Source organism: Dreissena polymorpha, chromosome 3 (genome assembly GCF_020536995.1).
Source record: "Dreissena polymorpha isolate Duluth1 chromosome 3, UMN_Dpol_1.0, whole genome shotgun sequence".
Lineage (NCBI taxonomy): Eukaryota > Metazoa > Mollusca > Bivalvia > Myida > Dreissenidae > Dreissena > Dreissena polymorpha.
In genome coordinates, this window is record NC_068357.1 from 15,505,064 (window position 1) to 15,526,690 (window position 21,627).

The following is a 21,627-nucleotide window of genomic DNA, read 5'->3' on the forward strand; positions in this document are numbered from 1 at the left end:
CCCCCGGAACCCAGAAACTTCGGTTTCCCGGGGTCTGCCCGCGGGGTCATTTAAGCAACCACCGCGGATCGACAGTTGGCATCGTTTATGGTCAGAACTACGACGGTATCTGATCGTCTTCGAACCTCTGACTTTCGTTCTTGATTAATGAAAACATGCTTGGCAAATGCTTTCGCTGTCGTTCGTCTTGCGACGGTCCAAGAATTTCACCTCTAGCGCCGCAATACGGATGCCCCCGTCAGTCCCTATCAATCATTACCTCGCGCTCCGAGAGCCAACAGATAGAACCGAGGTCCTATTCCATTATTCCATGCACAATTATACAGGCGACCAGGGCCTGCTCTAAGCACTCTAATTTCTTCAAAGTAAACGTGCCGGCCGCCCGAGACACTCGGTCAAGAGCACCAGGGGACGGTGACGCCGGCCGGGAGGCCAGGGCGAGCGGTGACCGCCGCGAGGCGGACCGCAAGCCTGTGCCCGAGATCCAACTACGAGCTTTTTAACTGCAGCAACTTTAATATACCCTATTGGAGCTGGAATTACCGCGGCTGCTGGCACCAGACTTGCCCTCCAATCGATCCTCGCTCAAGGATCTAAAGTGTGCCCATTCCAATTGCGGGGCCTCGAAAGAGTCCCGCATTGTTATTTTTCGTCACTACCTCCCCGTGTCGGGATTGGGTAATTTGCGCGCCTGCTGCCTTCCTTGGATGTGGTAGCCGTGTCTCATGCACCCTCTCCGGAATCGAACCCTGATTCCCCGTTACCCGTTATCACCATGGTAGGCATAGCACGTACCATCGACAGTTGATAGGGCAGACACTTGAAAGATACGTCGCCGGCGCGAGGCCGTGCGATCGGCACAAAGTTGTCCAGAGTCACCACGCGTTGCGGCCGCCTTGCGGCGACCGCGTTGGTCTGGGCTAACAAAAGCGCTCTTCCCCGCGAGGGTCGGAGCTTCGTTGCATGTATTAGCTCTAGAATTGCCACAGTTATCCAAGTAGGATTGTACGATCTAAGGAACCATAACTGATTTAATGAGCCATTCGCAGTCTCGCCGTGTGAAGGCGTGTACTTGGACATGCATGGCTTAGTCTTTGAGACAAGCATATGACTACTGGCAGGATCAACCAGATAGCTACTGTTGTATACGTACGCGTGCGCACGCCCGCCTGCGAGAGCGGCAACTGCTCGCTTGCGCTCTCGCTCGGGCAGCGACGACGAAACGTGTTTCTGGGACTGGCGGCTAGCGTGCTAGTTCACCGGCTGCTGCTTCGGGCTTTCCGGCGTTGGTATGGCGGAACCGGCCTCGGCATCGCGGGGCGTCCCCCGCGTTCGATTCGCCTACTACCGTGCGTGTCCACCTGCCGACACTAGTCTGCCCTGGGCAGCAGCTGCGAGCCAGCGGCCAGCCGCTCTCGTTCGTCCCCTAGGGCGACTACGTTCGCGAGACCGTGTTCACGGCCTTACCCGCGCGAGTCGCCCGTGAAATCGCTTTGCGAGCCTCTATCCGACTCTCTCGCACTGGGCTCGTCTCTGGCCGGCTAGGCTTCGTTCGGCAGCTGCGCGTTCTCGTTCCGCTGGGGGAACACGCGCGGCCTACCAGCCAGCCGACCGATTGCAGAGACGTTAGCCCAGGGCACGCTTCGAGCTCAAGCTGCGAGACGCGGCCGATTCACCGCAACCGCTGCGAGCGAGCGCCCCCGTACTACGTTCGACTGGTCGCCGCCCGGCTTCGGTTGAAAGACCGCGCCGAGCTGGCAGGACACGTCAAGGCTCTCCGTATCGAGGGCACGGAAGCCGAGACCGACTGCGAGCGTCTCGGGACCGACTGCTAGTTCGTCCACTAGTCCCCGTTCGCGCCACCGAGGGCAGGCCTGTGGTATTTTTCCCGCTGGCCGGGTGTGAATGCGGCCGGGACCACTGCGAGCCGCTTCGGCGGCCGAGATTCTTGCCTTTTCCAAGCTGGCTGCTTCGCCGCTCCACGGGCAGGTGGCCCCCGCAGGGTAGGGGGTTCGCCGACCAGGCCTGGGTAGCTAGCTAGCGCCGTATTCTCGCCTCCTGCTTCGAGGCCGGACCGAGCGACTACGTAGGGTTTGGGTGGCCCTAGCAGACCTCGGTCCAAGAGCGCTGTCGCACGTACGAGACGAGGTCGTTCCCGCACGTTAGTGGGGTTTTACCGACCAGGCCTGGGTAGCTAGCTAGCGCCGTATTCTCGCCTCCTGCTTCGAGGCCGGACCGAGCGACTACGTAGGGTTGGGTGGCCCTAGCAGACCTCGGTCCAAGAGCGCTGTCGCACGTACGAGACGAGGTCGTTCCCGCACGTTAGTGGGGTTTTTACCGACCAGGCCTGGGTAGCTAGCTAGCGCCGTATTCTCGCCTCCTGCTTCGAGGCCGGACCGAGCGACTACGTAGGGGTTGGGTGGCCCTAGCAGACCTCGGTCCAAGAGCGCTGTCGCACGTACGAGACGAGGTCGTTCCCGCACGTTAGTGGGGTTTTTACCGACCAGGCCTGGGTAGCTAGCTAGCGCCGCATTGTGGCCTCCTGCTTCGAGGCCGGACCGAGCGACTACGTAGGGTTTGGGTGGCCCTAGCAGACCTCGGTCTAAGCGCGCTGCCGTACGAGACGAGGGAAGCGCCCGATGTCCCGCGACTGTCCGCTAATGCCTACGGGGAGACCACGTCTAGTGGGTAGGCTAGTCGCGCGAGTCAAAAAAAATTTTTCTCCCATATATATAGGAATGTTTTCGTCCTCAGCGGTACTCCATTTTACCTATTGTACCTTGCCAGCGGTACTATCGACCGTCTCGGAAGACCAAATCTCAGATCTCAGGTCGACGGCTTCGGGAAAATACGCAGAAAATTTTCACCGAACCGAAATCGGTCGAAAATTTCTATGTCCATATAAGTCTCGGAACACGGGCACTCAGATTCTTCGCCGCCAGCTGCGGTAAAATACGCAGCGAATCTTGCGGGACACGAGGTCCCGCTAGTCCCTTACGAGACCGCTAGCCCAGGCCGCCTTCCGAGACCCCGGCCGCGAGATATGGTCCGCAAGGCCAGGGACACGGGAGGCCCGCTAGTCCCGTACGAGACCGCTAGCCCAGGCTGCCTTCCGAGACCCCGGCCGCGAGAGATGGTCCGCAAGGCCAGGGACACGGGAGGCCCCGTCTCGGAAGACCAGATCTCAGATCTCAGGTCGACGGCTTCGGGAAAATACGCAGAAAATTTTCACCGAACCGAAATCGGTCGAAAATTTCTATGTCCAAATAAGTCTCGGAACACGGGCACTCAGATTCTTCGCCGCCAGCTGCGTTAAAATACGCAGCGAATCTTGCGGGACACGAGGTCCCGCTAGTCCCTTACGAGACCGCTAGCCCAGGCCGCCTTCCGAGACCCCGGCCGCGAGATATGGTCCGCAAGGCCAGGGACACGGGAGGCCCGCTAGTCCCGTACGAGACCGCTAGCCCAGGCCGCCTTCCGAGACCCCGGCCGCGAGAGATGGTCCGCAAGGCCAGGGACACGGGAGGCCCCGTCTCGGAAGACCAGATCTCAGATCTCAGGTCGACGGCTTCGGGAAAATACGCAGAAAATTTTCACCGAACCGAAATCGGTCGAAAATTTCTATGTCCAAATAAGTCTCGGAACACGGGCACTCAGATTCTTCGCCGCCAGCTGCGGTAAAATACGCAGCGAATCTTGCGGGACACGAGGTCCCGCTAGTCCCTTACGAGACCGCTAGCCCAGGCCGCCTTCCGAGACCCCGGCCGCGAGATATGGTCCGCAAGGCCAGGGACACGGGAGGCCCGCTAGTCCCGTACGAGACCGCTAGCCCAGGCCGCCTTCCGAGACCCCGGCCGCGAGAGATGGTCCGCAAGGCCAGGGACACGGGAGGCCCCGTCTCGGAAGACCAGATCTCAGATCTCAGGTCGACGGCTTCGGGAAAATACGCAGAAAATTTTCACCGAACCGAAATCGGTCGAAAAATTTCTATGTCCAAATAAGTCTCGGAACACGGGCACTCAGATTCTTCACCGCCAGCTGCGGTAAAATACGCAGCGAATCTTGCGGGACACGAGGTCCCGCTAGTCCTTACGAGACCGCTAGCCCAGGCCGCCTTCCGAGACCCCGGCCGCGAGATATGGTCCGCAAGGCCAGGGACACGGGAGGCCCGCTAGTCCCGTACGAGACCGCTAGCCCAGGCCACGGGGGACAGGGACACGGGGTCCCGCTAGCTAGTCCAGCTTGCCTCGGAATAGTCACGGCGGCCTCCCAGCTAGGCCGTCGATGGGGGTGTTTCGGCTCGGTACGTCGTTTCAGGCCTTAGAGCGTCAGTCGGCCGAGAAACAGGCGCTCCGAGACCGCTCTCCGAGACCGTACGTCTCGCGAAAGCCTCCGAGCCGAAATATGCGTTGAAAATGCTCTAAGTCCATTTTTCATTGAAAATGCTCTAAGTCCAATCTTTAAATATTTCCACCATATATATAGGAATGTTTTCGTCCTTAGCGGTACTCCATTTTACCTATAGTACCTTGCCAGCGGCACCATCGACCCCCTCGTAAACGCAAAAGCCCAGGCCGCCTTCGGAGATCCCGGCCGCGAGAGACGGTCCGCAAGGTCAGGGACACGGGATGCCCGCTAGTCCCTTACGAGACCGCTAGCCCAGGCCGCCTTCCGAGACCCCGGCCGCGAGAGATGGTCCGCAAGGCCAGGGACACGGGAGGCCCGCTAGTCCCGTACGAGACCGCCAGCCCAGGCCGCCTTCCGAGACCCCGGCCGCGAGAGATGGTCCGCAAGGCCAGGGACACGGGGTCCCGCTAGTCGAGACCGCCTTCCGAGACCCCCGCTGCGAGAGATGGTCCGCAAGGCCAGGGACACGGGAGGCCCGCTAGTCCCGTACGAGACCGCTAGCCCAGGCCGCCTTCCGAGACCCCGGCCGCGAGAGATGGTCCGCAAGGCCAGGGACACGGGAGGCCCCGTCTCGGAAGACCAGATCTCAGATCTCAGGTCGACGGCTTCGGGAAAATACGCAGAAAATTTTCACCGAACCGAAATCGGTCGAAAATTTCTATGTCCAAATAAGTCTCGGAACACGGGCACTCAGATTCTTCGCCGCCAGCTGCGGTAAAATACGCAGCGAATCTTGCGGGACACGAGGTCCCGCTAGTCCCTTACGAGACCGCTAGCCCAGGCCGCCTTCCGAGACCCCGGCCGCGAGATATGGTCCGCAAGGCCAGGGACACGGGAGGCCCGCTAGTCCCGTACGAGACCGCTAGCCCAGGCCGCCTTCCGAGACCCCGGCCGCGAGAGATGGTCCGCAAGGCCAGGGACACGGGGTCCCGCTAGCTAGTCCAGCTTGCCTCGGAATAGTCACGGCGGCCTCCCAGCTAGGCCGTCGATGGGGGTGTTTCGGCTCGGTACGTCGTTTCAGGCCTTAGAAGCGTCAGTCGGCCGAGAAATAGGCGCTCCGAGACCGCTCTCCGAGACCGTACGTCTCGCGAAAGCCTCCGAGCCGAAATATGCGTTGAAAATGCTCTAAGTCCATTTTCATTGAAAATGCTCTAAGTCCAAACTTTTAAATATTTCCCCCATATATATAGGAATGTTTTCGTCCTCAGCGGTACTATAGGGCCTAAATACACAAAAACCGCGATTGCGTCGCCCCCTGGGGAGATGCTCGGCCGAAACCAGGCCGCCGACTCGGGGCTTGGACCCGTCTATCGACTGGACCCGTCGTCGGCGCTCTTCGACCCCCGGGACGGCCCGGGGGTCAGATTAAAGTAGGTCAGGGTAGGGAAAATAACCCTAATTTGGGGTATTTTTAGGGTATATAACCCTAACGGGACGGGCAGAGTCCAAGAGGACACCAGCTCCATCAGCGGGACAGTAGGGCGCGTCGAATGAGAGCGTTCGCGCTCCCCCATCCCCGGGGCCCGGGGGTCTACGGTGACCTAATTAGGGTAAATAACCCTAATTAGGGTTACTAACCCTAACGATAACCCTAACGGGACGGGCTATGTCCAAAAGAACACCACCTCGATCAGCGGGACCGTCGGCCGAGTCGAAAAAGAGCGTTCGCGCTCCCCCACCCCCGGGGCCCGGGGGTCTACGGTGACCTAATTAGGGTTACTAACCCTAATTAGGGTTACTAACCCTAACGATAGCCCTAAGTGGACGGGCTATGTCCAAAAGAACACCACCTCGATCAGCGGGACCGTCGGGTGAGTCGAAAAAGAGCGTTCGCGCTCCCCCTCCCCCCGGGCCCGGGGGTCTACGGTGACCTAATTAGGGTTACTAACCCTAACGATAACCCTAACGGGACGGGCCAAGTCCAGAGGGACACCAACACGATCAGCGGGACCGTCGGGCGAGTCGAAAAAGAGCGTTTGCGCTCCCCCACCCCAGGGGCCCGGTGACCTAATTAGGGTTACTAACCCTAATTAGGGTTACTAACCATAATTAGGGTTACTAACCCTAATGATAGCCCTAACGGGACGGGCCACGTGCCAAAGGACACCACCACGCTCAGCGGGACCGTCGGCCGAGTCGAACGCACCCACCCCCGGGGCCGTGGGGCCGTCGGTTACAGAGACCGTAAAAATCGCCCGTAACGAAAATTAGGGTTACTAACCCTAATTAGGGTTACTAACCCTAACGATAGCCCTAACGGGACGGGCCAAGTCCAGAAGGACACCACCACGATCAGCGGGACCGTCGGCCGAGTCGAACGCACCCACCCCCGGGGCCGTGGGGCCTTCGGTTACCGAGACCGTAAAAATCGCCGTAACGAAAATTAGGGTTACTAACCCTAACGGTAACCTAACGGGACGGGCCAAGTCCAGAAGGACACCACCACGATCAGCGGGACCGTCGGCCGAGTCGAACGCACCCACCCCGGGGCCGTGGGGCCTTCGGTTACCGAGACCGTAAAAATCGCCGTAACGAAAATTAGGGTTACTAACCCTAACGATAAGCCGAACGGGACGGGCCAAGTGCAAAAGGACACCACCACGATCAGCGGGACCGTCGGCCGAGTCGAACGCACCCACCCCCGGGGCCGTGGGGCCTTCGGTTACCGAGACCGTAAAAATCGCCGTAGCGAAATTAGGGTTACTAACCCTAACGATAAGCCGAACGGGACGGGCCAAGTGCAAAAGGACACCACCACGATCAGCGGGACCGTCGGCCGAGTCGAACGCACCCACCCCCGGGGCCGTGGGGCCTTCGGTTACCGAGACCGTAAAAATCGCCGTAACGAAAATTAGGGTTACTAACCCTAACGAAAACGTCAAAGTCCACTAAATTTATGTTCTTCGGTTTTCGGTCATGTTTTTTCGCACGATCCGTACTAGGTAGGCGGCATTTTCTTCGCTTTTCGTTCAGTTTTGCGCTTGAACAAAACTAGGTTAGGGTTAGGGTTAGGGTTAGGGTTAGGGTTAGGGTTAGGGTTAGGGTTAGGTTAGGGTTAGGGTTAGGGTTAGGGTTAGGGTTAGGGTTAGGGTTAGGGTTAGGGTTATGGTTAGGGTTAGGGTTAGGGTTAGGGTTAGGGTTAGGGTAAGGAAGGAATTGAGGTAAGTGGCGTTTTTACCGCGGTTAGTGTCCATTGAAGTGGGCTTATTGGCGCTCTATGTAGAGGTTAGTGGCGCTGTTCCGAGGTAAGTGGCGTTTTACCCGAGTTAAGTGGCGCTTTATATTGAGGTTTATGGCACTTGGCCGTTAACCTTATTAGGGGCTTTAGGGGGACGTATTTGGTAGAAATAGACATGGGGCGACTAGACCTAGTAGGTTTAATAGTTATCTCCCCTGACTTTTGAGTAGAAAAAAAAATTATGGTGGTTTTTCTGTTTTAACCTAGGCCTTTGGGTTATCTTTTATTTTTGGGGATATAGGTCACTTTAGGGCGTAGGTTACTCGAAATTAATGTCCTAAAAACGAAAAAAAGGGGAGATAATTTAAGGGGAGATAATATAACAGAGTTATATAAGTTAAAATAATAGAGCCAATAACCTCAATTTAATTGGGGCAAAGCATAGGGTTTTGAACTAGCAGGAACTAGGTCATGAAATTGCCTATTTAATAGATCTATGTATTGTCTATACGAATAACAACAAAGTTTAAGCTGTAACTGTTTTTTGTGGGTGTTGGAGCACTCCAAAATAGGCTATCCTAAGTGGCAAATCACCAAACGGAAATACAAGTAAAGAATACCAAAAGTGAGTAATTCTACATGAAATCAGCACAAAAATCACGATCCGTTAGAAATTTTGGATATCTTGAGCCGTTAAATAGTTATTGGGCTGCCCACTTAGCCCTTATGGTTAGCCTATTAAGCCTATACAATTGGGTTAGGGGTTAGGGTTAAGTGGCAGTCTATGTATATTTACCACGCTGACCAAGAATCCGTTTGAATTTTGGAGATATCTTTATCCGTAAAAAAGTAATAATGTATATTTTAGAGCGCCACTAACGTAAGGGGTGGCCTATGGGTTAAACCGTAATAACTTTTGAACGACGAGCTTTGTTTTTAAACGGATTTCAGATTCGGAATCAGCGACAAACACACCATAAATAATCAGCAATTAATTTTGACATTTGGAGAAAAAATGTTTTTTTTAAAAAAAAATTAACAAGGCAATACCCTAGGTAGATTTTTTTGGCCCAAATTACTTTTTCTCTTAATGTAACAATTGAGTGTTCTATTCCATATGAAATCACCACGCTAAGCCCGAATCCGTTGTATTTTTTCAGATATCTTGAGCCGTTAAAAGTTAGGGAGCTAAAAGATCATCTACTCTATATAAAATCACCAAGCTTTGTTTTTTTTTCAAAATCGTCTAAGTCCACAACCCTAGGGTTTAGGGTTAGGGTAAGGTTTGCAAAATCTACTAAGTCCACAACCCTAGGGTTTAGGGCTAGGGACTTATATATTTTTTACCCCACAAAACTTTTTTACTAAATGTAACACTTGAGTTTGTTTTTCTATATGAAATCACCACGCTAAACACGAATACGTTTGAATATTTGAGATATATTGAACAGTTGAAACGTTAGAGAGCTAAAAATAATCTTTTTAACCCTATGTATATTATAGACTCGATCATAAGTCGATTTTTAGGCAAACCAAATGTTCTCTAAATGTAATAATTGAGTGTGTGTATTATTTTATATGAAATCACAACGCTAAACACGAATACGTTTGAATATTAGAGATATATTGAACTGTTGAAACGTTAGAGAGCTAAAAAAAAATCTTTTTAACCCTATGTATATTATAGACTCGATCATAAGTCGATTTTTAGGCCAAACCAAATGTTCTCTAAATGTAATAATTGAGTGTGTTATTTTATATAAAATTACCACGCTATGCACAAATCCGTTTGAATTTTTGAGATATCTTTATTCGTTCAAAAGTTATGGATGTTTAAACTCAACTTTTTCAATATATATATTATAGAGGGCCACTAACGTAAAGGGGTGGCTATGCGTTATGCCTTAATAACTTTTGAACGAGAGCTTTGTTTTTAAAAAACGGATTTCAGATTCGGAATCAGCGACAAAACACCATAAATAATCAGCAATTAATTTTGACATTTGGAGAAAACAGGGTTTTTGAAAAAAAAAATATAGATTTTTTTTGGCCCAAATTACTTTTTCTCTAAATGTAACAATTGAGTGTTCTATTCCATAGGAAATCACCACGCTACGCCCGAATCCGTTGTATTTTTTCAGATATCTTGAGCCGTTAAAAAGTTAGGGAGCTAAAAGATTATCTACTCTATATAAAATCACCAAGCTTTGTGTTTTTTTGCAAAATCGTCTAAGTCCACAACCCTAGGGTTTAGGGTTAGGGTTAGGTTTGCAAAATCTACTAAGTCGACCACCCTAGGGTTTAGGGTCAGGGACTTATATATTTTTTACCCCACAAGACTTGGTTGGCCCGATGGGCCACGCATGCCAAAAGTGCAATGTGGCGTCTCAGTGCCACCGCTTCCGGTGAAAGTGTCGCCGAAGGTACGCTAACTGGCCCGTATTGGCCCCGTTACCCCATAATAGGAGCCTGAAGTCGCGATTATCTCTCGGAGTGAGGTGACCCAGAGCGACGAAAACTTGGCAGACTTGTTTGGCCTGATGGGCCACGCATGCCAAAAGTGCAATGTGGCGTCTCAGTGCCACCGCTTCCGGTGAAAGTGTCGCCGAAGGTACGCTAACTGGCCCGTATTTTGCCCCGTTACCCCCATAATAGGGAGCCTGAAGTCGCGATTATCTCTCGGAGTAGGTGACCCAGAGCGACGAAACTTGGCAGACTTGTTTGGCCTGATGGGCCACGCATGCCAAAAGTGCAATGTGGCGTCTCAGTGCCACCGCTTCCGGTGAAAGTGTCGCCGAAGGTACGCTAACTGGCCCGTATTGGCCCCGTTACCCCTATAATAGGAGCCTGAAGTCGCGATTATCTCTCGGAGTAGGTGACCCAGAGCGACGAACCTTGGCAGACTTGTTTGGCCCGATGGGCCACGCATGCCAAAAGTGCAATGTGGCGTCTCAGTGCCACCGCTTCCGGTGAAAGTGTCGCCGAAGGTACGCTAACTGGCCCGTATTTGGCCCCGTTACCACCCCATAATAGGAGCCTGAAGTCGCGATTATCTCTCGGAGTAGGTGACCCAGAGCGACGAAACTTGGCAGACTTGTTTGGCCCGATGGGCCACGCATGCCAAAAGTGCAAATGTGGCGTCTCAGTGCCACCGCTTCCGGTGAAAGTGTCGCCGAAGGTACGCTAACTGGCCCGTATTGGCCCCCGTTACCCCCATAATTGGAGCCTGAAGTCGCGATTATCTCTCGGAGTAGGTGTGACCAGAGCGACGAAACTTGGCAGACTTGTTTGGCCCGATGGGCCACGCATGCCAAAAGTGCAATGTGGGCGTCTCAGTGCCACCGCTTCCGGTGAAAGTGTCGCCGAAGGTACCTACCTGGCCCGTATTTGGCCCCGTTACCCCATAATAGGAGCCTGAAGTCGCGATTATCTCTCGGAGTAGGTGACCCAGAGCGACGAAACTTGGCAGACATGTTTGGCCCGATGGGCCACGCATGCCAAAAGTGCAATGTGGCGTCTCAGTGCCCCCGCTTCCGGTGAAAGTGTCGCCGAAGGTACGCTAACTGGCCCGTATTTGGCCCCGCTACCCCATAATAGGAGCCTGAAGTCGCGATTATCTCTCGGAGTAGGTGACCCAGAGCGACGAAACTTGGCAGACTTGTTTGGCCCGATGGGCCACGCATGCCAAAAGTGCAATGTGGCGTCTCAGTGCCACCGCTTCCGGTGAAAGTGTCGCCGAAGGTACGCTAACTGGCCCGTATTGGCCCCGTTACCCCCATAATAGGAGCCTGAAGTCGCGATTATCTCTCGGAGTAGGTGACCCAGAGCGACGAAACTTGGCAGACTTGTTTGGCCCGATGGGCCACGCATGCCAAAAGTGCAATGTGGCGTCTCAGTACCCACCGCTTCGGTGAAGTGTCGCCGAAGGTACGCTAACTGGCCCGTATTTTGGCCCGACTACCCCATAATAGGAGCCTGAAGTCGCGATTATCTCTCGGAGTAGGTGACCCAGAGCGACGAAACTTGGCAGACTTGTTTGGCCCGATGGGCCACGCATGCCAAAAGTGCAATGTGGCGTCTCAGTGCCACCGCTTCCGGTGAAAGTGTCGCAGCAGGTACGCTAAACTGGCCCGTATTGTCCCCGTACCCCATAATAGGAGCCTGAAGTCGCGATTAATCTCTCGGAGTAGGTGACCCAGAGCGACGAAACTTGGCAGACTTGTTTAGGCCCGATGGGCCACGCATAGCCAAAAGTGCAATGTGGCGTCTCAGTGCCACCGCTTCCGGTGAAAGTGTCGCCGAAGGTACGCTAACTGGCCCGTATTTGGCCCCGTTACCGTAAACCCATAATAGGAGCCTGAAGTCGCGATTATCTCTCGGAGTAGGTGACCCAGAGCGACGAAACTTGGCAGACTTGTTTGGCCCGATGGGCAACGCATGCCAAAAGTGCAATGTGGCGTCTCAGTGCCACCGCTTCCGGTGGAAAGTGTCGCCGAAGGTTACGCTAACTGGCCCGTATTTGGCCCCGTTACCCCATAATAGGAGCCTGAAGTCGCGATTATCTCTCGGAGTAGGTGACCCAGAGCGACGAAACTTGGCAGACTTGTTTGGCCCGATGGGCCACGCATGCCAAAAGTGCAATGTGGCGTCTCAGTGCCACCGCTTCCGGTGAAAGTGTCGCCGAAGGTACGCTAACTGGCCCCGTATTTGGCCCCGTTACACACCCATAATAGGAGCCTGAAGTCGCGATTATCTCTCGGAGTAGGTGACCCAGAGCGACGAAACTTGGCAGACTTGTTTGGCCCAGATGGGCCACGCATGCCAAAAGTGCAATGTGGCGTCTCAGTGCCACCGCTTCCGGTGAAAGTGTCGCCGAAGGTACGCTAACTGGCCCGTATTGGCCCCGTTACCCCATAATAGGAGCCTGAAGTCGCGATTATCTCTCGGAGTAGGTGACCCAGAGCGACGAAACTTGGCAGACTTGTTTTGGCCCGATGGGCCACGCATGCCAAAAGTGCAATGTGGCGTCTCAGTGCCACCGCTTCCGGTGAAAGTGTCGCCGAAGGTACGCTAACTGGCCCGTATTGGCCCCGTTACCCCATAATAGGAGCCTGAAGTCGCGATTATCTCTCGGAGTAGGTGACCCCAGAGCGACGAAACTTGGCAGACTTGTTTGGCCCGATGGGCCACGCATGCCAAAAGTGCAATGTGGCGTCTCAGTGCCACCGCTTCCGGTGAAAGTGTCGCCGAAGGTACGCTAACTGGCCCGTATTGGCCCCGTTACCCCCCATAATAAGGAGCCTGAAGTCGCGATTATCTCTCGGAGTAAGGTGACCCAGAGCGACGAAACTGGCAGACTTGTTTGGCCCGATGGGCCACGCATGCCAAAAGTGCAATGTGGCGTCTCAGTGCACCGCTTCCGGTGAAAGTTGTCGCCGAAGGTACGCTAACTGGCCCGTATTTGGCCCCGTACCCCATAATAGGAGCCTGAAGTCGCGATTATCTCTCGGAGTAGGTGACCCAGAGCGACGAAACTTGGCAGACTTGTTTGGCCCGATGGGCCCAGCATGCCAAAAGTGCAATGTGGCGTCTCAGTGCCACCGCTTCCGGTCCGTGAAAGTGTCGCCGAAGGTACGCTAACTGCCCGTATTGGCCCCGTTACCCCATAATAGGAGCCTGAAGTCGCGATTATCTCTCGGAGTAGGTGACCCAGAGCGACGAAACTTGGCAGACTTGTTTGGCCCGATGGGCCACGCATGCCAAAAGTGCAATGTGGCGTCTCAGTGCCACCGCTTCCGTGAAAGTGTCGCCGAAGGTACGCTAACTGGCCCGTATTTGGCCCCGTTACCCCATAATAGGAGCCTGAAGTCGCGATTATCTCTCGGAGTAGGTGACCCAGAGCGACGAAAACTTGGCAGACTTGTTTGGCCCGATGGGCCCACGCATGCCAAAAGTGCAATGTGGCGTCTCAGTGCCACCGCTTCCGGTGAAAGTGTCGCCGAAGGTACGCTAATGGCCCGTATTGGCCCCGTTACCACCCCATAATAGAGCCTGAAGTCGCGATTATCTCTCGGAGTAGGTGACCCAGAGCGACGAAACTTGGCAGACTTGTTTGGCCCGATGGGCCACGCAATGCCAAAAGTGCAATGTGGCGTCTCAGTGCCACCGCTTCCGGTGAAAGTGTCGCCGAAGGTACGCTAACTGGCCCGTATTTGGCCCCGTTACCCCATAATAGGAGCCTGAAGTCGCGATTATCTCTCGGAGTAGGTGACCCAGAGCGACGAAACTTGGCAGACTTGTTTGGCCCCGATGGGCCACGCATGCCAAAAGTGCAATGTGGCGTCTCAGTGCACCGCTTCCGGTGAAAGTGTCGCCGAAGGTACGCTAACTGGCCCGTATTGGCCCCGTTATCCCCATAATAGGAGCCTGAAGTCGCGATTATCTCTCGGAGTAGGTGACCCAGAGCGACGAAACTTGGCAGACTTGTTAGCCCCGATGGGCCCACGCATGCCAAAAGTGCAATGTGGCGTCTCAGTGCCACCGCTTCCGGTGAAAGTGTCGCCGAAGGTACGCTAACTGGCCCGTATTTGGCCCCGTTACCCATAATAGGAGCCTGAAGTCGCGATTATCTCTCGGAGTAGGTGACCCAAGAGGCGACGAACTTGGCAGACTTGTTTGGCCCGATGGGCCACGCATGCAAAAGTGCAATGTGGCGTCTCAGTGCCACCGCTTCCGGTGAAAGGTCGCCGAAGGTACGCTAACTGGCCCGTATTGGCCCCGTTATACCCCATAATAGGAGCCTGAAGTCGCGATTATCTCTCGGAGTAGGTGACCCCAGAGCGACGAAACTTGGCCAGACTTGTTTGGCCCATGGGCCACGCATGCCAAACGTGCAATGTGGCTCTCAGTGCCACCGCTTCCGGTGAAAGTGTCGCCGAAGGTACGCTAACTGGGCCCGTATTTGGCCCCGTTCCCCATAATAGGAGCCTGAAGTCGCGATTATCTCTCGGAGTAGGTGACCCAGAGCGACGAAACTTGGCAGACTTGTTTGGCCCGATGGGCCACGCATGCCAAAAGTGCAATGTGGCGTCTCAGTGCCACCGCTTCCGGTGAAAGTGTCGCCGAAGGTACGCTAACTGGCCCGTATTGGCCCCGTTACCCCATAATAGGAGCCTGAAGTCGCGATTATCTCTCGGAGTAGGTGACCCAGAGCGACGAAACTTGGCAGACTTGTTTGGCCCGATGGGCCACGCATGCCAAAAGTGCAATGTGGCGTCTCAGTGCCACCGCTTCCGGTGAAAGTGTCGCCGAAGGTACGCTAACTGGCCCGTATTGGCCCCGTTACCCCATAATAGGAGCCTGAAGTCGCGATTATCTCTCGGAGTAGGTGACCCAGAGCGACGAAACTTGGCAGACTTGTTTGGCCCGATGGGCCACGCATGCCAAAAGTGCAATGTGGCGTCTCAGTGCCACCGCTTCCGGTGAAAGTGTCGCCGAAGGTACGCTAACTGGCCCGTATTGGCCCCGTTACCCCATAATAGGAGCCTGAAGTCGCGATTATCTCTCGGAGTAGGTGACCCAGAGCGACGAAACTTGGCAGACTTGTTTGGCCCGATGGGCCACGCATGCCAAAAGTGCAATGTGGCGTCTCAGTGCCACCGCTTCCGGTGAAAGTGTCGCCGAAGGTACGCTAACTGGCCCGTATTGGCCCCGTTACCCCATAATAGGAGCCTGAAGTCGCGATTATCTCTCGGAGTAGGTGACCCAGAGCGACGAAACTTGGCAGACTTGTTTGGCCCGATGGGCCACGCATGCCAAAAGTGCAATGTGGCGTCTCAGTGCCACCGCTTCCGGTGAAAGTGTCGCCGAAGGTACGCTAACTGGCCCGTATTGGCCCCGTTACCCCATAATAGGAGCCTGAAGTCGCGATTATCTCTCGGAGTAGGTGACCCAGAGCGACGAAACTTGGCAGACTTGTTTGGCCCGATGGGCCACGCATGCCAAAAGTGCAATGTGGCGTCTCAGTGCCACCGCTTCCGGTGAAAGTGTCGCCGAAGGTACGCTAACTGGCCCGTATTGGCCCCGTTACCCCATAATAGGAGCCTGAAGTCGCGATTATCTCTCGGAGTAGGTGACCCAGAGCGACGAAACTTGGCAGACTTGTTTGGCCCGATGGGCCACGCATGCCAAAAGTGCAATGTGGCGTCTCAGTGCCACCGCTTCCGGTGAAAGTGTCGCCGAAGGTACGCTAACTGGCCCGTATTGGCCCCGTTACCCCATAATAGGAGCCTGAAGTCGCGATTATCTCTCGGAGTAGGTGACCCAGAGCGACGAAACTTGGCAGACTTGTTTGGCCCGATGGGCCACGCATGCCAAAAGTGCAATGTGGCGTCTCAGTGCCACCGCTTCCGGTGAAAGTGTCGCCGAAGGTACGCTAACTGGCCCGTATTGGCCCCGTTACCCCATAATAGGAGCCTGAAGTCGCGATTATCTCTCGGAGTAGGTGACCCAGAGCGACGAAACTTGGCAGACTTGTTTGGCCCGATGGGCCACGCATGCCAAAAGTGCAATGTGGCGTCTCAGTGCCACCGCTTCCGGTGAAAGTGTCGCCGAAGGTACGCTAACTGGCCCGTATTGGCCCCGTTACCCCATAATAGGAGCCTGAAGTCGCGATTATCTCTCGGAGTAGGTGACCCAGAGCGACGAAACTTGGCAGACTTGTTTGGCCCGATGGGCCACGCATGCCAAAAGTGCAATGTGGCGTCTCAGTGCCACCGCTTCCGGTGAAAGTGTCGCCGAAGGTACGCTAACTGGCCCGTATTGGCCCCGTTACCCCATAATAGGAGCCTGAAGTCGCGATTATCTCTCGGAGTAGGTGACCCAGAGCGACGAAACTTGGCAGACTTGTTTGGCCCGATGGGCCACGCATGCCAAAAGTGCAATGTGGCGTCTCAGTGCCACCGCTTCCGGTGAAAGTGTCGCCGAAGGTACGCTAACTGGCCCGTATTGGCCCCGTTACCCCATAATAGGAGCCTGAAGTCGCGATTATCTCTCGGAGTAGGTGACCCAGAGCGACGAAACTTGGCAGACTTGTTTGGCCCGATGGGCCACGCATGCCAAAAGTGCAATGTGGCGTCTCAGTGCCACCGCTTCCGGTGAAAGTGTCGCCGAAGGTACGCTAACTGGCCCGTATTGGCCCCGTTACCCCATAATAGGAGCCTGAAGTCGCGATTATCTCTCGGAGTAGGTGACCCAGAGCGACGAAACTTGGCAGACTTGTTTGGCCCGATGGGCCACGCATGCCAAAAGTGCAATGTGGCGTCTCAGTGCCACCGCTTCCGGTGAAAGTGTCGCCGAAGGTACGCTAACTGGCCCGTATTGGCCCCGTTACCCCATAATAGGAGCCTGAAGTCGCGATTATCTCTCGGAGTAGGTGACCCAGAGCGACGAAACTTGGCAGACTTGTTTGGCCCGATGGGCCACGCATGCCAAAAGTGCAATGTGGCGTCTCAGTGCCACCGCTTCCGGTGAAAGTGTCGCCGAAGGTACGCTAACTGGCCCGTATTGGCCCCGTTACCCCATAATAGGAGCCTGAAGTCGCGATTATCTCTCGGAGTAGGTGACCCAGAGCGACGAAACTTGGCAGACTTGTTTGGCCCGATGGGCCACGCATGCCAAAAGTGCAATGTGGCGTCTCAGTGCCACCGCTTCCGGTGAAAGTGTCGCCGAAGGTACGCTAACTGGCCCGTATTGGCCCCGTTACCCCATAATAGGAGCCTGAAGTCGCGATTATCTCTCGGAGTAGGTGACCCAGAGCGACGAAACTTGGCAGACTTGTTTGGCCCGATGGGCCACGCATGCCAAAAGTGCAATGTGGCGTCTCAGTGCCACCGCTTCCGGTGAAAGTGTCGCCGAAGGTACGCTAACTGGCCCGTATTGGCCCCGTTACCCCATAATAGGAGCCTGAAGTCGCGATTATCTCTCGGAGTAGGTGACCCAGAGCGACGAAACTTGGCAGACTTGTTTGGCCCGATGGGCCACGCATGCCAAAAGTGCAATGTGGCGTCTCAGTGCCACCGCTTCCGGTGAAAGTGTCGCCGAAGGTACGCTAACTGGCCCGTATTGGCCCCGTTACCCCATAATAGGAGCCTGAAGTCGCGATTATCTCTCGGAGTAGGTGACCCAGAGCGACGAAACTTGGCAGACTTGTTTGGCCCGATGGGCCACGCATGCCAAAAGTGCAATGTGGCGTCTCAGTGCCACCGCTTCCGGTGAAAGTGTCGCCGAAGGTACGCTAACTGGCCCGTATTGGCCCCGTTACCCCATAATAGGAGCCTGAAGTCGCGATTATCTCTCGGAGTAGGTGACCCAGAGCGACGAAACTTGGCAGACTTGTTTGGCCCGATGGGCCACGCATGCCAAAAGTGCAATGTGGCGTCTCAGTGCCACCGCTTCCGGTGAAAGTGTCGCCGAAGGTACGCTAACTGGCCCGTATTGGCCCCGTTACCCCATAATAGGAGCCTGAAGTCGCGATTATCTCTCGGAGTAGGTGACCCAGAGCGACGAAACTTGGCAGACTTGTTTGGCCCGATGGGCCACGCATGCCAAAAGTGCAATGTGGCGTCTCAGTGCCACCGCTTCCGGTGAAAGTGTCGCCGAAGGTACGCTAACTGGCCCGTATTGGCCCCGTTACCCCATAATAGGAGCCTGAAGTCGCGATTATCTCTCGGAGTAGGTGACCCAGAGCGACGAAACTTGGCAGACTTGTTTGGCCCGATGGGCCACGCATGCCAAAAGTGCAATGTGGCGTCTCAGTGCCACCGCTTCCGGTGAAAGTGTCGCCGAAGGTACGCTAACTGGCCCGTATTGGCCCCGTTACCCCATAATAGGAGCCTGAAGTCGCGATTATCTCTCGGAGTAGGTGACCCAGAGCGACGAAACTTGGCAGACTTGTTTGGCCCGATGGGCCACGCATGCCAAAAGTGCAATGTGGCGTCTCAGTGCCACCGCTTCCGGTGAAAGTCGCCGAAGGTACGCTAACTGGCCCGTATTGGCCCCGTTACCCCATAATAGGAGCCTGAAGTCGCGATTATCTCTCGGAGTAGGTGACCCAGAGCGACGAAACTTGGCAGACTTGTTTGGCCCGATGGGCCACGCATGCCAAAAGTGCAATGTGGCGTCTCAGTGCCACCGCTTCCGGTGAAAGTGTCGCCGAAGGTACGCTAACTGGCCCGTATTGGCCCCGTTACCCCATAATAGGAGCCTGAAGTCGCGATTATCTCTCGGAGTAGGTGACCCAGAGCGACGAAACTTGGCAGACTTGTTTGGCCCGATGGGCCACGCATGCCAAAAGTGCAATGTGGCGTCTCAGTGCCACCGCTTCCGGTGAAAGTGTCGCCGAAGGTACGCTAACTGGCCCGTATTGGCCCCGTTACCCCATAATAGGAGCCTGAAGTCGCGATTATCTCTCGGAGTAGGTGACCCAGAGCGACGAAACTTGGCAGACTTGTTTGGCCCGATGGGCCACGCATGCCAAAAGTGCAATGTGGCGTCTCAGTGCCACCGCTTCCGGTGAAAGTGTCGCCGAAGGTACGCTAACTGGCCCGTATTGGCCCCGTTACCCCATAATAGGAGCCTGAAGTCGCGATTATCTCTCGGAGTAGGTGACCCAGAGCGACGAAACTTGGCAGACTTGTTTGGCCCGATGGGCCACGCATGCCAAAAGTGCAATGTGGCGTCTCAGTGCCACCGCTTCCGGTGAAAGTGTCGCCGAAGGTACGCTAACTGGCCCGTATTGGCCCCGTTACCCCATAATAGGAGCCTGAAGTCGCGATTATCTCTCGGAGTAGGTGACCCAGAGCGACGAAACTTGGCAGACTTGTTTGGCCCGATGGGCCACGCATGCCAAAAGTGCAATGTGGCGTCTCAGTGCCACCGCTTCCGGTGAAAGTGTCGCCGAAGGTACGCTAACTGGCCCGTATTGGCCCCGTTACCCCATAATAGGAGCCTGAAGTCGCGATTATCTCTCGGAGTAGGTGACCCAGAGCGACGAAACTTGGCAGACTTGTTTGGCCCGATGGGCCACGCATGCCAAAAGTGCAATGTGGCGTCTCAGTGCCACCGCTTCCGGTGAAAGTGTCGCCGAAGGTACGCTAACTGGCCCGTATTGGCCCCGTTACCCCATAATAGGAGCCTGAAGTCGCGATTATCTCTCGGAGTAGGTGACCCAGAGCGACGAAACTTGGCAGACTTGTTTGGCCCGATGGGCCACGCATGCCAAAAGTGCAATGTGGCGTCTCAGTGCCACCGCTTCCGGTGAAAGTGTCGCCGAAGGTACGCTAACTGGCCCGTATTGGCCCCGTTACCCCATAATAGGAGCCTGAAGTCGCGATTATCTCTCGGAGTAGGTGACCCAGAGCGACGAAACTTGGCAGACTTGTTTGGCCCGATGGGCCACGCATGCCAAAAGTGCAATGTGGCGTCTCAGTGCCACCGCTTCCGGTGAAAGTGTCGCCGAAGGTACGCTAACTGGCCCGTATTGGCCCCGTTACCCCCTAATAGGAGCCTGAAGTCGCGATTATCTCTCGGAGTAGGTGACCCAGAGCGACGAAACTTGGCAGACTTGTTTGGCCGATGGGCCACGCATGCCAAAAGTGCAATGTGGCGTCTCAGTGCCACCGCTTCCGGTGAAAGTGTCGCCGAAGGTACGCTAACTGGCCCGTATTGGCCCCGTTACCCATAATAGGAGCCTGAAGTCGCGATTATCTCTCGGAGTAGGTGACCCAGAGCGACGAAACTTGGCAGACTTGTTTGGCCCGATGGGCCACGCATGCCAAAAGTGCAATGTGGCGTCTCAGTGCCACCGCTTCCGGTGAAAGTGTCGCCGAAGGTACGCTAACTGGCCCGTATTGGCCCCGTTACCCCATAATAGGAGCCTGAAGTCGCGATTATCTCTCGGAGTAGGTGACCCAGAGCGACGAAACTTGGCAGACTTGTTTGGCCCGATGGGCCACGCATGCCAAAAGTGCAATGTGGCGTCTCAGTGCCACCGCTTCCGGTGAAAGTGTCGCCGAAGGTACGCTAACTGGCCCGTATTGGCCCCGTTACCCCATAATAGGAGCCTGAAGTCGCGATTATCTCTCGGAGTAGGTGACCCAGAGCGACGAAACTTGGCAGACTTGTTTGGCCCGATGGGCCACGCATGCCAAAAGTGCAATGTGGCGTCTCAGTGCCACCGCTTCCGGTGAAAGTGTCGCCGAAGGTACGCTAACTGGCCCGTATTGGCCCCGTTACCCCCCATAATAGGAGCCTGAAGTCGCGATTATCTCTCGGAGTAGGTGACCCAGAGCGACGAAACTTGGCAGACTTGTTTGGCCCGATGGGCCACGCATGCCAAAGTGCAATGTGGCGTCTCAGTGCCACCGCTTCCGGTGAAAGTGTCGCCGAAGGTACGCTAACTCTGGCCGTATTGGCCCCGTTACCCCATAATAATAGCCTGAAGTCGCGATTATCTCTCGGAGTAGGTGACCCAGAGCGACGAAACTTGGCAGACTTGTTTGGCCCGATGGGCCACGCATGCCAAAAGTGCAATGTGGCGTCTCAGTGCCACCGCTTCCGGTGAAAGTGTCGCCGAAGGTACGCTAACTGGCCCGTATTGGCCCCGTTACCCCATAATAGGAGCCTGAAGTCGCGATTATCTCTCGGAGTAGGTGACCCAGAGCGACGAAACTTGGCAGACTTGTTTGGCCCGATGGGCCACGCATGCCAAAAGTGCAATGTGGCGTCTCAGTGCCACCGCTTCCGGTGAAAGTGTCGCCGAAGGTAACGCTAACTGGCCCGTATTGGCCCCGTTACCCCATAATAGGAGCCTGAAGTCGCGATTATCTCTCGGAGTAGGTGACCCAGAGCGACGAAACTTGGCAGACTTGTTGGGCCCGATGGGCCACGCGCATGCCAAAAGTGCAATGTGTGCGTCTCAGTGCCACCGCTTCCGGTGAAAGTGTCGCCGAAGGTACGCTAACTGGCCCGTATTGGCCCCGTTT

The 21,627-nt window shown here is 55.3% G+C and overlaps 1 long non-coding RNA gene and 1 other non-coding gene across 6 annotated transcripts in view; one reads left to right on the forward strand and one right to left on the reverse strand.

Annotated features, from left to right (window-relative positions):
- LOC127875503 (small subunit ribosomal RNA) overlaps positions 1–1,134 on the reverse strand; it is a 1,832-nt gene extending 698 nt beyond the window's left edge. The window contains exon 1 of the ribosomal RNA XR_008047459.1: positions 1–1,134. This exon is cut by the window's left edge and continues 698 nt beyond it. This is a non-coding gene — a ribosomal RNA (small subunit ribosomal RNA).
- Positions 1,135–11,225: 10,091 nt separating this feature from the next.
- On the forward strand, positions 11,226–21,237 carry LOC127873098 (uncharacterized). 5 transcript variants are annotated; one of them, XR_008045970.1, is made up of 3 exons: positions 11,226–11,326; positions 13,778–13,852; positions 14,601–14,729. It is a non-coding gene; the product is annotated as an uncharacterized LOC127873098 (long non-coding RNA). The 5 variants fall into 5 exon arrangements; XR_008045969.1 differs by lacking the exons at positions 11,226–11,326; positions 14,601–14,729 and adding exons at positions 12,109–12,271; positions 21,109–21,237; XR_008045968.1 differs by lacking the exons at positions 11,226–11,326; positions 14,601–14,729 and adding exons at positions 12,109–12,271; positions 20,363–20,491.
- Positions 21,238–21,627: the final 390 nt, after the last annotated feature.